Here is a 16503-nt window from a genome sequence, read left to right on the forward strand (position 1 = left end):
TTTAACAGGTCTCAGACGCTTTGGAGCAAAGATTCGTCGCAAGGCCATGCGTGGTGCTGCCCAACAGCGTCAGTGCTATACAAGTCTAGATTCGCGAAATTGAGCGGAAAATGATGCCCATCAATGCGATATTCTCTATTCCGAAACGAAGGAGCTGTGCGCGCCTTCTTATTTGGCGATATACTGAAGAAAAGGTTTTCAGTGGAACACAGATGTACCACATGTCATTACAGACAAGTATTTACTTCGTTATTTTTATTTTTTGATAATAATTTTCTATATTTTGCATTCAGAATTCTTTTTTCGCTGGCGCCTATTGCAGTTCCAACTTTTTATTGTTGTTTATTCCTTATGTTGTATCCTTATTCTTTATCTGTAGAGTTTAATGATTTTTCTTCTTTTCTCTTGCTTGCGATGGCTCAAGTTTTACGCCAAGAGAAGAAGAGCATCGCATGGTTCGATGCATATGAGCCAACTAGAGATTTTTCGAGGCGCTTCTTCTCTCGGTTACAGTGCCGGATGATGGACGACGCTCAGCCCTGGGACGATACCCTAAGAGCTGCGCTCTAAAACAGGTGCCACTATAGCACAGTCGATATTTGAATAAAACGCATTCCTAAGGTTGTGGACACGTCCCCTGTTGGTGGCAAGATGACTTTACTCACTTGGTTTTATCGCCCTCATTAATAGACCCAAAGTTGACAAACTGTTATTACGGCGACTTTGGTTTTGTATGATGGACAGTTTGTTGCATGTATATGAATTAGAGCCATCACAGACATTGGAATGTCGCCAGCACACACTGGAACAGTTCTTGTGCCATTACTATGTTACAGCGTTGACCCTGTCCCTCCTTAACTATAGCTCAGACGCAAAGACCAGCTGTGCAACGAGCGGACAGTCTGCGAAGAAGGGACATGTTGCCAGCAACGACCTGGCAGCCCGAGACTATGTCGACCGTTTGCCAAGCGTGGTGAACCTTGCTCACCAAGGTATCTAACTAGTGTGTATATCGACCGTTGCTTATGTGGTGTTAATCAAGGTAAGATTCATTTTGTATTAGCGCTCGTGTAAGCAATGAGCCTGAGCTTCTCCCATTAACTTGCAACACATCATTTTAGATTAACAAGACACTTAGATATAATGACAACTAATCATGTAAACCCACTTTGCAAGTATTTCGCCACCAAGTTGATTCCCTATGCAAGCAAATCCGAAAAAAATGGAGAGTAATATTTTGACACTTTCTAAGTCTTGTATAATATAAAATAAAACCCGTGCAAATGCCCCATCGGAAAGAAAAACTAATGGTGGGCATGATGGACACCACCATCCACCAATATAGTGGATTAATATAGTGGAGGATGGTGGGTAGTGGGTGTTTGGATAGTGGACCGTATTTGAGGTGGGTAGATGGTGGATCGTGGGCAGTGGCGGATGGTGGGTGGCTAGTGGATTGTAGCTTAGGTGGGCAGATGGTGGACGGTAGCCTAGGTGGCTGGAATGTCTTCCGTGTACAAGGCGAGTATATTTGTCAATGAAATATTTTTCTTTCAATGCGTTTTCAGTTACGATTGAAAACTTATCTTTCTGTTGCTCAAGGCACACACGTTAATCACAGAACACAAATTGTTGACGCCGAGCTTTCATTCCAAAATGTGTTATAAGGCCAAACGGGCACCATAATGCCTTCTATTCCACTAAGCAACAAAGAGCCTCGCTCAGTGAATAAGTTTATTCACTTTTCTACATTTCTTGGCGTTGTGCTTCCTCCTTTGTCTTCAGCTTCCACAGAAAATCCTCAGCACTGTATCAAGGTAGTTTGTCGGTGGCTGTGATTGAAGCGGCTACAAAGAGATCTTATCGTTCCTTGGTCTTCCATTGTGTCGCTATGGCGCCGGATAAAACATACTTGATTAGTCGTCACTGCAACTTTTTTTATGAATCCTTCCAAACATTCTCCACCATCCTCTGCTACTGGATACATTGAAAGCTCTCATACGACGATTTGTCTACAAGAATATCGGGCATAATGTAGTTACACGCAAAGTGAAATTGTCCATATTCGTAAACTATTTATCAGTGATCAATAAAATCAGTTTTAACAATTTTAAACGTCCGCTTCTCATCTGAAGAATCCCAGTTACCTGGCACTATTTGAAACAGCATAGGAATGAGTTTTACTGCTGGGTGTACCATGCAATGTTAATTGATTTTGTAAACCACGTTGTTCTTGCTGACCATCTTGTACAAGAATACGTACTCATATATCGCAGCGTGAATATAATTTAAACTTGTGTGAACGGGTTATTGGGCAATAGATCGTTCAGTGTGTGAAACAAAACTTCTTGCTTTGTTTTCTTTCGTTATTCTGTGCTACCTCTAATGATCCCCTTTGGGTACATTTGAACTGCTGGTGCGACGTAATTTGGCAGGTGTACCTATTGGCAAATCGGAAGTATTTTACTTGGCCTGAATGTGCAGAGTACTCCGGGACGGTGTCAAGGACGACTCCAATGCTTGTGGCTTACCAGCGAAGAGCCGAAATAGACAAACAATTTCGGTTAACATTTGTGTACAATTCACAAATAAAAAAGTGGAAGCCATTTTGTATAATCCTGTTTTTTTATAAAGGCATTCTACATTTTATTGCGCTTTTTTGTGCTTTTTTTCTACATGCCTAAAAATATTTTGAACCTTTTCAGGTACGTGCGAGGATGGCATTTGTACAAAATGCGATCTTAGGAAGAACGATCGTTCAAATTCTCTCGCGCGGAGAAATAAATGCACTTTGATTTTCAATTAAACCTGTGAGACGTCCTTCTATCCACTACCAGTCTAACCTAGGTGAAACCGTCCTCATGTGAATACTTTGCGAAGTAATGTGAAGCTATCTCAAGTTTTGTTACATCCTAGGTGAGTGTGCCTTCGCAAAATACTCGTGTAGTTCATTTTTCAGCTGCAAATTACGACTGTGTTTGTTTGTAATGGGTATAGAGCTTTGCATGTGTCGTGCTCGCGTAGGCTCATTCGCCTGCAGCCGCAGAGTAAGGCGAACATATGCCCTGGTGTGGTTGCGTGTGGCTACCGTCCTTGCTAAAGTTTGCGTGACCGGGCGGCTATCTATTTTGTTGTTTTGTGTAGCGCACCTGCTACTTCGTGCGGGAGACGCCGAAATGCATCCTGGCCCTGACAAGGTCGACCAACTTCTAACCACTGTCAAGCATATGGTTGCATCTAGCTAAATGTTCCAGAAAGACATCTTAGGAAAATTAAAAGGCGTCCAAACGAACATAACCGAAATAAAGAGACGCCTTTGCAAAATATAAGGATAGACAGATGCCTATCACATCGTTCATGCTATCGCCACTGGGTTTCGCGGTATGTTCTCGCAGCAATATATATGCAGGCACTGTTTACAGTGGCTAATCAACGCAGAAGAAGCAGGCGCGTATTGGAAAGCGAGTAATTAGAATGCAACAGGTAGTCGAAGTTTTTTTTATTTTAAAACAACTCCATTGTAAAAATTAAGCGCGGCTGTCCTATCGCAAACATATTCCATTGCGAGACAAGAGGACTGCCCATGCGAGGCAGCGGGAAACGCAAGGCCAGAAACACATCCGAACATGCCCACCCAACAACCTTACTGGCACTCTAGCACAGTGCTTCAGCGCCACTACAGACGTGTGTGTTCGTTCACGAATGCTCCTTGCGCGCCCATGGTACGAGTCTCACCGCTGCTCACGGTGGCTTTCTCCGCGTGACATAGTGATGATGTCGCTGCGGAGCGCTCTCGCCTTCTCTCGTCTACGTGGTGATGTGCAGCCACGCCGCTCCTCCTCCCCCGCTTACCCCTTCAAGTGCCGTTATCCTCTCCGCCTCACTATGTTCTGCTGTGCTCTTTTCAGATCGGCAAAAACTTGCACGACGTAAGGAACGTAGCAAGATTGTAAGAGTTCCGCTGTATAGTAATTAAGGGTCGTTACAACACGCGTGTGCCCAGGCGCCAAGTTGAAAATGTGATTTAGCAGTAATATTCATTGTCTTGAGAGCTCACTCTGGGCCTTTAGGTGAATAATAGGCATTGCACTGGTGGCGTGTATAGATATATCTGCACTCTTATTGAAATTTTATTAATATTATTAAGAAAAAGAAGACGAAGAAACATGTTGTCTGGGTTATTGCTTGTCAAAGCCGGGACATATTTTGATTCTGGCTGTAGCGGAGGGCTCCCGATAATGTCGACCATTTCGGGCACTTTGAAGTTTCTTGATATCAATATGCATTCTAATGCTACATCGTGCCCTGACGGCGCCGGCCAACTAAGCCTTGGTAGGTTCGGCCTGTCTTGCTGTGTCCTCTCGAACGAGCCATTTCGCGCATGAGCTCGATAAGTGCCAAAAATTACACCATCTCCCGCTAAAGGGGACCATGAGGCGATGCGAAGCCGGGGCACTTGCACGACCGCGTTCCGTTGGCGTTCGTTGGGCATGCTACCGACCTCGCGTCGTGGAACGCGAAGAGGAACACTACACGCGTCGTGTCTTCTCTCTAGCCTGGCCGTTATTCTCACAGGGCGAGCGGGAAACGCGATCGACAGGCGCGCGAGAGGGGGGCAGTGTAGGAGAGGAGAGAGAGGGGGAGGGGACGCGCATGCGCTGGCGCTTGTCGCGGCATTGCGCAGGAGAGAATTTCGGCATGTCGAGCCCGCATTTAAGAGGAGTCAACCGAAGCAAGCGCTGGACTGAACACGCGCAGCACTCTGCCACTTGAAGGAGAGGAGACTAGAGGAGGAGAGTAGCGCATGCGCCGCGAGAGCACCAGCGAGAACGGAGAAGCGCAAGCAGGTGTTGGGAGAGAAGTGGAGGGAGTAACGCCAAGCTGTTGAAGAGAGAGAAGGAGGATAGTTGCGCATGCGTAGTGTGAGTGCGGGCGCGAAGGCCAACGCCGCTGGACATACCCCGGAGCAAGAGATGCTTCGCATCTAAAACTTGAATGCTCCGCACCTGAAAACACGAATTCAAGACTACTGAATTTTTAGCCGGCTTCTCTATTTCTGACCACGCCAAAAATGGTTTTTACTAGTGCGGGCGATAGTGAACACGCATACACCATCGGATAACACTTGACTTGCATCCACTTGCTACGTGCACGTAGTGTCTGTCACAGATGGCCAACATGCTCGCATAACCTTGTCGCATAATATTATTTGACTTGCCATCTGCCTTGTCTACATAACGTAACCAGGACGTTTTGTCAATATTTTGCGACTGTCGAGTCGCCAAGTTTAGAACCCTTCATAAGAGACGTACACGTACAACAAAGCGACAACATGCAATAGATCTCGTGTTCGCTATATCTAGAGAATAATGGTGATGTTCGCACGTCATTATTAGCCATCTTCCGACTGCTGTAATGAGAGGCGCAAAATAAAGAGCAGAAGTTTAACATATAGATACATGTTATGTGCAAGCTTGTTCGAGTAATTTGTATAAATGCTTTCGTCACGACTTAGTCATCGTGAGGTTAATTTTACCGCGATTCATATTACGTGCACGGGACATGCAATTTGCTACCCATGGGGTCATATTGACACAAATGTAATGCATTTACACTAGGGTACCACAGTATAAGTCATAATATAACCTATAGATGTGCAGGGCTGCTCATGTAAAAGCTTTTGTAAACCAATGTACGAGCAATTGCTTCATGAGGACGGCATATGGAAATTTTATTCACTCAAAACATTCGGAGTAAATTCTATTTGAAAGGGGGGGAGGAGCAGGCAATTATACGGCACTTTATTGTCGTACGCGCCGTAGACCAGTAGGGACGCTTTTAATCTCAAGTGACAATAAACAAAAAAAATATAAACTCGAATATCATAAACAAATTACGCTTTTACGATTGCTGAAGGGATAATTTAGGCGCAAGAAAGCACATAAGCCACTTAGCTTTAAAAAATGCAGCCGGTAATGTCGCCGTTTACTTAGTTCAGCAATCTCCCGGAAACGCACACTGGGGTCAACTATGTTTTATCGGTAAAAGATTTACATTATGTGCTGAGAGAACCACAGACGTAGTAACTTTGAGAAAATGTTAAGGAGCTAATACGCGACTAAATACACAATGATTAACTAATAAATGTGCGGCATGACTGTTTATTGCAAATATTTCTGTGCTTTTAAGAGTATCCCTCTCTTTTTACTACGCTCCTGACTGTCCGAGGATGCACGCTCTGATTAAATTAAAATACATGAATGCGTTTTCTCAACTGCGTGGAACCATACCATTTCAGTCCGAATGCTGTGTTTTGTGTGTTACCGAGAGATAGCAGTGTATTTTGACAACGCCACAAAGGTTCGTTTAGTGTTCATAAATAACAAAAATGACTAACACAACAAATAGGCTGCACACCTTATCTATCTTTTCAGCCTTCACTACCAGATCTGGTGCACATTTACCGCAGTGCCAACTGATTTACAGGTACGGAATATTTATGAGGACCAGAGAAGTATTTGAGAAATACGCATGCGTTCATCCTGAAATTTGTAATTTGCCGTTAAGCGGCCATGGTACTGTAATGATGCTATATTGTTATCCATGAGTTCTCCACTTGAAAAAAGTCAGTTTCACCGCAAAGGTGAAGCAATGAATGCGATAGCAACTAATTAGAATTTCAAACGAAGGACAAGCAGCTCAGTACTTGCAACGCGCCGCTCAAGCGCAAAGGACTGGCGAAAAGAACACACACAGGACGACCGCGAACTGACAACGGTCACAGCTCGACGCTTGCAGCGCACTGCTCAAGCACAAGGAAGGACACTTGAAAAGAATGCGCATGTACACGCAGGACGACCGCGAACTGTTGTGGTTATTAGTTCTTCGTGTTTGAGCAGCGCGCTACAACCCGACGCTCCTATACTTCTTTTTCTCTAAAACTGCGGCGCCCGGAGTGACCGCTCCGCGTCTCCTTCCGCGTGGTGGCGTCAGACGCATCGTTTACTCGGCGTTCCCAATCGTCAGTGGCTACAGAAAGGGGCCACCTTTTAGTGCGCGTCTGAAGAAAAATGGAGGCGCGTTGCTTTCAGCGCGCCCTTCGGCAATCTCGCGGGTGATACTACACATACTGGAGCGCCTCCGAGTTGTACGTGTCGTTAGCGCTAAATGGTGTGTATAAATAGCTCGCCTTTCTTATGCTAAACAGCCGGAAGCGCGTGGCCGAGTTGTTTAAGGCAGCGCGCTGCGTGGCGAGGGGTCCAAGGTTCGAATCCCGGTGGTGCACTTCTGAAAGTTTTTCAGATTTATTTTTCTTTGTGGCTTATATATATATATATATATATATATATATATATATATATATATATATACATATCCGGGATATTACGGCGTCGACAGACGGTGACGGCACAAACCAGCCGAGAGCGCCCTATAAAATTGCTATCGCAATAAAAAAAGACGAAAAGGAATGTGTTGCGAAGATTGTTCTAAAATCTAAGTCAGAAATCTAAGGAGCGATCGCCCTATTGGGGAAATGGGGTCATTCGAAGCTTATCGGTCCGCTAGCCTGTCTGTCTATCTTTTGTTCAATCACATTTCGCAGTCCCCTCTCCTAGCTATTGCCTTCCTCAATGCGAGGAATTGGACCTTTATGCACGTGCTTAGCAGCACAACGCTTCAGTTGGTACCGGCAGGAAAGACGGTCGTGCGTTCATATATGTGCAACAAAAAAGTGGCAGCCTGAAATGACAAGTGACCTCGATGAAACATACGATTCTCGTATGAGAAACGGCTGATCGCTGGCAAGCCCACAATCGAGAGAGCATGAATGATAGGAAAATGGCGCAGGCCAATACGCATGTGTCTGGCTTACCATGGAGAACCGCGCTTGTGTACATTTCTCGGGACTGGGTTTTGCCCGTTGGACGCCGCCACCAAAATCTGGGATGTATAAAAGCTCCGCTACAAAAGCGCTCAAATTCACATGTTTGCGGAGCCACTTTGGAGCGGGAGAGGTGCTGGCGAGTGTGATTCAATACTTTTGCAACAAAATAAAGGCGCACGTGATAATCAGTCAGTCCAGTTATTTTAGCAACTAAAATGTACAATTCATGGAAACTAAAGGCAACAAGAAGCAAAAACAGCAATGTTATACAGTTTGTTAAGCACTTGCTAAGCCATTGAAGGGATGAAGGAGAAAGCACCTGATCAAGTTCGCAAACCACTTGGGGCAATAACATAGGTACGGAAAAACGTCCTTGGTATTTTAAGCTTAGCTTTAGCGATCTGGTGGCAATGCTTTCGCTATACTTTCCTGAAAAGCTTGCGTGGAAATTCCAGAATTGAGCAGTTGTGTATTTAGAGATAGTAATTGCGGTGGTTAGGGATTTGTGCTGGGAGTGTTGTTCACCATAGTTGTTCTGCTATGTGGTATAGCTACCAAAGTATTTCTGAAGTTACGGCCTGTCGTCTTTAAGCGGTCTTTAGTTTGGAAGACTGCGTATTCGAAATTACGGCATAATCTACAGAACTTGTCTGTACCTGTGGTGTTCGGCACTGTTAATATTTTATGTTTGCGATAGAATGCCTTGGTGTTGGTCATATGTCACATGTTTCGTATCGCACATAGTGCAATAATAGTAGTCATCGACCAAACTCTGAGACAGTACGTTAATCGGAATTTATTACATTAGTGTGTAATAACTACACGCCGGATATTCAAGTATTAAAATATCGTTTTAGGCGCTCTAAATAAGCAGTCAAAACAACGTTTTACGCCTCCATTATCGTAAGTTTAAGCACAGTAAGTGTTTTATCTTCAGACGAACACGTGCGCGACTTGTATCTACGACAGGAAAACAAAAATGTTACTGTTTAAGATGTCAGAAAGGCACTAACAGTTGAACATAGCCGTGCAATTGTGCTTTGTCCAGCACGGTTCGCGGAAGACCTTGCCTCCCGTGATCTGCACGGGGAGCCAACTGTCTACTGTCGCATGAAAACACTCATGGGTGTCTTTTCGACATGATTTAGAAGGTCAGAGCATGAGCCGATAGCCTGATCGCTAAAAGTCCAGAAGGGAAGGATTCTTCCATTGGACGCGTCGAATAGCTAAAAGGCAATTTGTCCTCTGGCAGTGAACACCTTAAAAAGTAAATTACAAACAAAACAAATGCCGTGTGCCCATAACATTTTTCTTTCTATTTTCACTCTTCGAGCTCTTATCCGCTGACGGCTCTCCGCGGTCCTACATCCGCCCAACCACTCGCACCATGCCAGCGCGACGGCCAATGCTCACCGGCGCGTGACCCTTCACGAATTCTAGCTGTTGTTTTCGGGAGTTGGTTCAACAGTAAATGTTGCTCCGTAACATGAACAATTGTCTCACACTGTAGCCACGAGCGAAGCTTGAGGATAAAACGTTTTCATATAAGCGCCCATTTTGAAATTAGCATTTATAGGCATTTGTAAGCCTTTAGGCAGAAACGACAAAAAAAAGGCGTTTATAAGCACCAAAAACACTATAAAAGTATTTGTTAAGCTCTAATACATGCTCACGATAGGAGCGCAATGAACAAAATAGACATTTGCCTAAAATCCGGTCTCTAGTAATACCTATTGTGTTTAACGTGTTTTTGTCCCCGTATATCATTCGTTTTATTGCTGTTTTGTTTGTGGCATCCGCGTTCCTTAAGCTGTCAACCCTTGTCACCTTTTACTTCTTTTGAATCATTGCCTAGTGCGATCAGTACAGGCGCGAAACGAGCCTGCATGTTGCATTTCCATTTGCTCCATTATCCGGATTGCAATTTCCAATTGCGACAGCACGTCAGCGTTACGTAAACGTCTAAGAATATTTAAAATTAATACTTCAAGGATGACATGGTGACTTTTGCAAAGAGGCTCGTCGGCAGGATAATATCAGATCCATATATCAACCTGTATGGCACATTGTGCTTATATCGGCCGGCTCCCGTACTTATTTTTGAACTGTATGGCTGTTAATAGGGGCGTAGCCAAGGGGGGGTGTTGGGGGGACTCGAACCCCTCCCGAAATTTTTCAATTTTGCTTGCGTATATATACACGCACACATACAAACGCACGCACGAACAAACATAAAGTATGGTTGAACCCCCCCCCCTCGAAAAAAAATTGCTGGCTATGCCTCTGGCTGTTGCTATGGTGCCTCATTCTACATGAAGTGTGCATATTGTAAGATAAGCTTGGAAACTTAAAGGTGCCCGCGTACAGTTACTGAAAACAAACCAGCACATAGTGTCCCCAATGTGCCTCGCAACTACTCGTATCTATCAATATTGTAATTCACTGTGGCATAGCAGTTTAGACGAACAAGACCCTGCATTATCTTTATGTGCGTAGATGCGTGGGGAAGGCAGGCACTTGCAAAATGATTTCAAGTAATTGCAGAAATGTTCTGGCAGATTTCATGAATCTTCGAATTATAACCAAAGCGTTTGTATCTGAACGCGAATAAAATCTGTAAAATCACGATATATAGATCAATCTGCGTAGTGTACTTCATATTCAGGACCTGTGTGCGCCATTGAAAGAGCTAAACAGTGAACTATCTGTAATCTTTCTTTACGTATGAGTGATGCTTGACTCTATAAAGACTACCGGCCATGCATAAATCAAATTCGTTTTAGTGATTGCCATTTATATAGAGCAAGTCGCATGTGCAGATATTTCATACGTCTGCTTTAGCAGCACTCTTCTGCAGAGATATGAACACCAAATTGGCAGGTCCTCAGTTTTACTTGCTTCTGTTAGCGTTGGCTACCCAGGCAGCACGCCGCCATTGGACCGATCTCGGCCCAACGTCGGCAAATGACGGCAGCAATATTGGCCCAACGTCGGCAAATCACGCTCGCGCTACTTTCACCCGCATCGGCCCGACGTCGGCTAGCCGCCTTTGGGCCGATGCGGGCTTGCCGGCTTCGGGCCGACGTGGGCTAGCCAGCGTCGGTCCGAGACGGGCCTGCCGTTATTCAGCCGATGATGGCAAGCCGTCATTGGGCCTATATATGCTAGCCGATGCTGGCGCGGTGTCGGCCCCGCCGACGTCGGGTAGCCGCAGGCGTGACCGTTTACACCCGTTATTATGTTTTAGCAGTGGTGGCTTACCGCGCGTTAAGTACGGTAGTACTGTACCGTCGTGGTCGGCACGTAGCTAGTTTATATGGAGACACTGGCGGTAGTTGCTCGATGCGTAAAGTAACCTCATCAGGCAGGCTGATACATGTATTATAAAGTAAAATGGCTGCGTGCCGACCACGGCAGTTCGGTATTACTGTGGTTACTGTACTGTAATTCAGCAGCGCTAAAACAGACTATTCGCGGCCCAACGACATTCATCGACTGCCATTGGTGTCATATTCGAAAAATGCTTCCTAATTAGAACGACTGCTCCACTGATGTCTTAGTGTGCGATTAAGACCCACAATTCTGTCGAACCGTGCAAGGCCGAGAACAAAAGTCAATATTGTCTCAAACAAAACTAAATTGATGAAAGGCCTGCTGCACCAACTACGCATGCGTCTGAGAAATTAAGGAGCAACACATTTGCAAGGTGATAAACACAAATTTATTCACAGATATGAACACACGCCAGCAGTTCCGGAATAATTATGCCATAAAGGAATATCTAAACATCTTTAGATACCGTAGCCAACATCTAAAACAACCCCACAGCCACCGTATTCCTCAAAAAAAAGCAGGACAATCCTAATCGAGAATGGGATCAGGCGCAAAATTATAGGCGTGAGCAGAGTTCCCCTTCAGAGGGGGTGGGGGGGGGCGAAGGTTCATCGCGGCGCCCCCCCCCCCCCTCCTTATTAAGTCAATGTGTCTGGCAGACCTTGCGCCCACCTCTTCTTAGGTGACTACGGGGGTCGGTCGCCCCCCTGTCCCACTGTGCACGCCTATGCGAAGAGTTACAATCTCTTCAACGTTATGCGCGGCACATTCACTATAAATATTGAAAGAACTAGAACGGGCAAAAATAGGAATAAGGATTAACGAAGAATATCTTAGCTACTTGCGTTTTGCGGACGATATCGCGCTTTTCAGTAACGACGGTGCCGAATCACGAAAAAAAATTCTGGAGATGTAAACGAAGGCAGCATTAAAGTAGGATTAAAGACGGACCCGAAGAAAAGAAAGATAATGTTAGGCGGCTTGCCGAAAAAGCGAGATTAAGAGTGGCAACTAGACTAGAAGATTGTGTATACGCGTGAGCTAATTACGAGCAGAGGAGCACACCCCCCCGCACGTTTATTAAGTTCACCAAGGAACGGTAGGCATTCGCAACACATGACTGGCAATTAAATTAGCGTTATCCTTTAAGCGGGAATTGCAATTTTTTCAGTGATATCTTAAGGGCCAAAAAGATGGATAAACTGCTGCACGCGACGCGAGAAACATTGCGAGCGGTACCACAAGATCCCCTGAACTCTACATCTAAACAGGATAGACACGCACGCATTCCTAATCTAAAGGTAAGATTGTACCAGAAAGGAATCGTGCATAAAAACCACTCACGTGTTCCCGGTGGATCGCTAAAAACACGAGCGAATAAAAAATGCAAGCGCACGATATCAGAATACACAAAACACGATGGTCAATAGAGAATACGCGATAAGAAGAGAACGAAAATATGATGACACGTAACAGCAGCGAACACGCGGCCTTATGTGAGGTGAGCGAGTTCAACATGGAAGCAGGGGGCCACTGGTTTCTCGCTGCGGTGATCTCTGCCGAAAACAATGCCGAATCCTGCCGCGTATCCGTCTCGTGCACGATTTTGACTTTCCAACAGATCAACACACATGTCCACACACCGCACTTCTTGAAGAATTCTGCTGGTCGGAGTGAAAAAAACCTGCTCCCGCAGCTACGATTGTCCCTCCGTCTGGACGGCTACCCTACCATGCGTGGTCAAGCGAGTTTCGCGACAATGACGCTGAACGAGGGGAAGGAAGGGAGGGGGGGGGTAGAGGTTGAAGCAGACGAAAAAAAAATGCGAATTCTCCCTTCTTGAAAGCACGGCTCAGCCTACCACAATGGTGTGCGATCCCCCCAGCATGTCTATGGGCATGCCGTTTGAGAAAGGCTTTCGTCGAATTTTCAATGCATCACTTGTTGCCACATGTCGCTACATGAAAACTTTGCGTACACCACGTTGGAGCCGCATTTTTCATCGTATTTCACGTGCCATAATAACAATTTTATGCGACTGTTTCTGAAAGCACGTGGGAAGCAATCGTTGAGCGGGATTTTTACTTGAAAAAGATATGTATGTCATAAAATGGACGGCAACGAAGTGCAAATGCGAACTGACAAACACGTGGCAAACACGTGTTTGTCAGTTCGTTAAAGATGGCCAGCGAGCTAGTTGATTTGTAAACATTGAAACGACAAAACGTGTCTTCACTTCGCCCGGTCTTTTTTGCACCATACCTATTTTTCTCAAGTAATGAACCAACTAGCTCAGCAACACGCCTTGCTGAGCTTTTTACTATTTTCATAAAGTAAAATTATGTGCCATCACTGAAGCAAATGCGCTTGTTAGGCTTCACCCAAACACGCGCGTGAGTAAATATGTGTAAACACAGAGATCGGAAACTGTCCGTGTAGTATATGAGCGCTGGCGCCACACATTCAGCGGCTGAAAGGATATTATGCACAGAATTAGTATTCACATAAAACTTCTTCCGCTAAAAGCATTCGTGCGGGAATGTTTGGGCGAATTTTGATGCTGGATACATTAGTGAAGTCGGCCGACCAGTGGCAAAACCATTTACGAAACAGAAGTACTTCGAATTTGGCCCATGAAGTTAATGGTATGTGTTATAATGTTTCAACATTTTTGATAGCGTTGAACAACTGGTCAACGAAGTGGCCATCTAATTTCAGTCAGTTATTCTTCTAAAGACCACCTTTTTTGGTAGAAAAGTGACTGTGCTAGTGATAGTTGTTAGTCATTGTCATAGCAGAAACTAATAAGAGAATGCAAGCTATTCAGTCGGCGATACTTCGCGCCCCCAGTCGTACGTGCGGCATTAGCACGGTACAATATTTGAACTTTGTTATTTGTGCTAGTACAGCAGCCCATGTAGCGGTATTCTACAGCTTAAGCTACAAATATTCAAGCGCCTAATGATCTATTGCATTACGGTTGTATCCTAGGCGGGCGAGCTGCCGGGCTTCTTCGGCGGGCTAAAGGTAGAGCGCAACGTCGAGGTTATTCTCGTCACTGACGGCCGGCAACACGGCGTCCAGCGTCGTTGAGGGGCTTCCGTGAACTAGTCTGAACGGCGTCATATATGTGCGCCGTTTCTTACACTGCCGTGTTAACTTCAGGTTACGCGCGGAAGATATTATGGCGTCCCATGTCATGTGTTCTACGTACAGTATATTGCCAGCATGTCGGCGAGGGTTTCATTTAGCCGCTCGGTGAGGCCATTCGCCTGCGGGTGATGTGCGTCGGTGACTTGTGTGGCTCTATTTCAAGACGGTTTGCGTTATCTCTGCCGTAAAAGCCGTACCTCTGTCGGTGACCAGGACTTTTGGAGCGCCGCGACGCAGGAGGACGTTCTCAACAGGGCATGTATAACTGTCTGAAGGGAGACAAGTTCCAACATCGTCGATAAGCCATCGGCTCCGCCGATGTCAGCTGAAGCACGGCAGAATGACGGCATGCTCGGCCCAATGTTGCCGGTGAAAACCATCGGCTCGGCCGATGTTGGCGAAAGTGCGGCAAAACGGCGGCTAACTCGGCCCAATGTTGCCGGTGAAATCCATCGGCTAAGCCGATATCGGTGGAAGAACAGCAAAACGCCGGCAAACCCGGCCCAATGTTGCCGGTGAAAGAAATCGGCTAAGCCGATGTCGGCGGGAAGACGGCAGTAGGCCGGATAACTCGGCCCAATGTTGCCGGTGAAAGACCAACATCGGCTGAAAGGCGGCAAAATCGGCCCAATTTTGCCGGTAAACGTCAGCGGCTCCGCCGATATCGGCGCCAGGCTGGCAATGCTGGCCCGAGGTGGGGCCGCGCACAGCCGCCGTAAAACCAATATCGGCCCGACGTTGTGTGCCGCCTGGGTATGTTAGCAGAAAAATGAACGTGCCATAAGGTACACGTAAGTATACATCAATCCTTACTGAACTGTCCTCTAGAAGTAATCCTATGAAATGTAAAAAAGACACATCGAGTGAATCTGGAAAGAAAGTATCTTTTTTCCATTCATAAAATCTATGTATTCCGTGACATGTATAATGTCTTTTGAAATTCTCTTCCCGAATGAAAGCATTTGCATCTTAACAAACTGCCATTGAAGCCCCAGGCGTATTTATGCTTTTATCTAGAGCGAAGAGGATGGAATAATTCAACGTTTGGTCTTTAGTATGACGGCCACGGTTTGATGCAAGTACGCAAATCAAGTGTTATACATGTGAGAAGAGTAGAGTATGATTTAAATGTACAGCTTAGTGCAAGACTCTGGAATAATTTAAACCACCTGAGATTTAGTCGTGGACACTTACAATAAACCATAATGGTGTTCTTGCATTTGTTTCAATTCTTTCCGTAGCTCAGCATAAAGGACACGTCTTTGTTCGTAGAACCGCTGTACCGCAGCCACTAAGGGGCCACAGTTGGCTTGAATAAGCATACCAGGAAAACGCCGTGGTGTCGTGGATGTGGTTGTAGGGAACTAAACAGCAGGGACTTTAATGATTCAGTTACCTGCCGAGCGTGTGCTCAGAAAACAGGAAGAATACTCAACGTGCAAACAAGTAGCGCAAAATCGTACAGTTATAACAGCCAGCACAGTTTTCGGTCGTTGGAAACCTGTTCGTCGGTGAAGCATGTCAGCCTTTGTGTAAGTTAACCATCGAATATTGGTGCGTTATCACTGGTGGTTACGCTGCTTCTAGAGTAGACTAATCTCTCGTGTCCTCGTGAACGATCACATAGGAACATTACAAACTGAGACTGAAGGTTTCTATAGTTTCTGTTGTTTACGGTGCCAGTAGAAGAAATGCAACAAGCTTATTCAGTGAAGTCCGGTCCCACAGAAGTACAGAAAAAACCACGCGTTGCAATGCCACTACATGGAACAGCAGTGTACTGAATGCTGCAACCAAAACTCATGAGACAATTAAAAAAACAAATAGAAAGGAAGCAGCAAAGCTCGTCAGCTTGCGCAGCGACTTTTATGTTGACTACGTGGAATACGTGGGGTCGCGCGTGGTGCCTCAACAATTGCGTCATGCCATCGGGCTTGACCTTATGGCCAGTTTACTGCGACGTGGGAGAATATTGCAGACCCGAAACAGCGTTGCAGGTGTTCTTGATAATGTGAGGCACCGCTTTATTCGAGTCTAGCTCGAGCTGTTCTACAATGATGATGATATATACAGATGAGGAAGTAGCACAAACGATGATGATATGTCGAGATGACAAAGAAGAGTCACTGATT

This window comes from Rhipicephalus sanguineus, chromosome 11, assembly GCF_013339695.2.
Source record: "Rhipicephalus sanguineus isolate Rsan-2018 chromosome 11, BIME_Rsan_1.4, whole genome shotgun sequence".
NCBI lineage: Eukaryota > Metazoa > Arthropoda > Arachnida > Ixodida > Ixodidae > Rhipicephalus > Rhipicephalus sanguineus.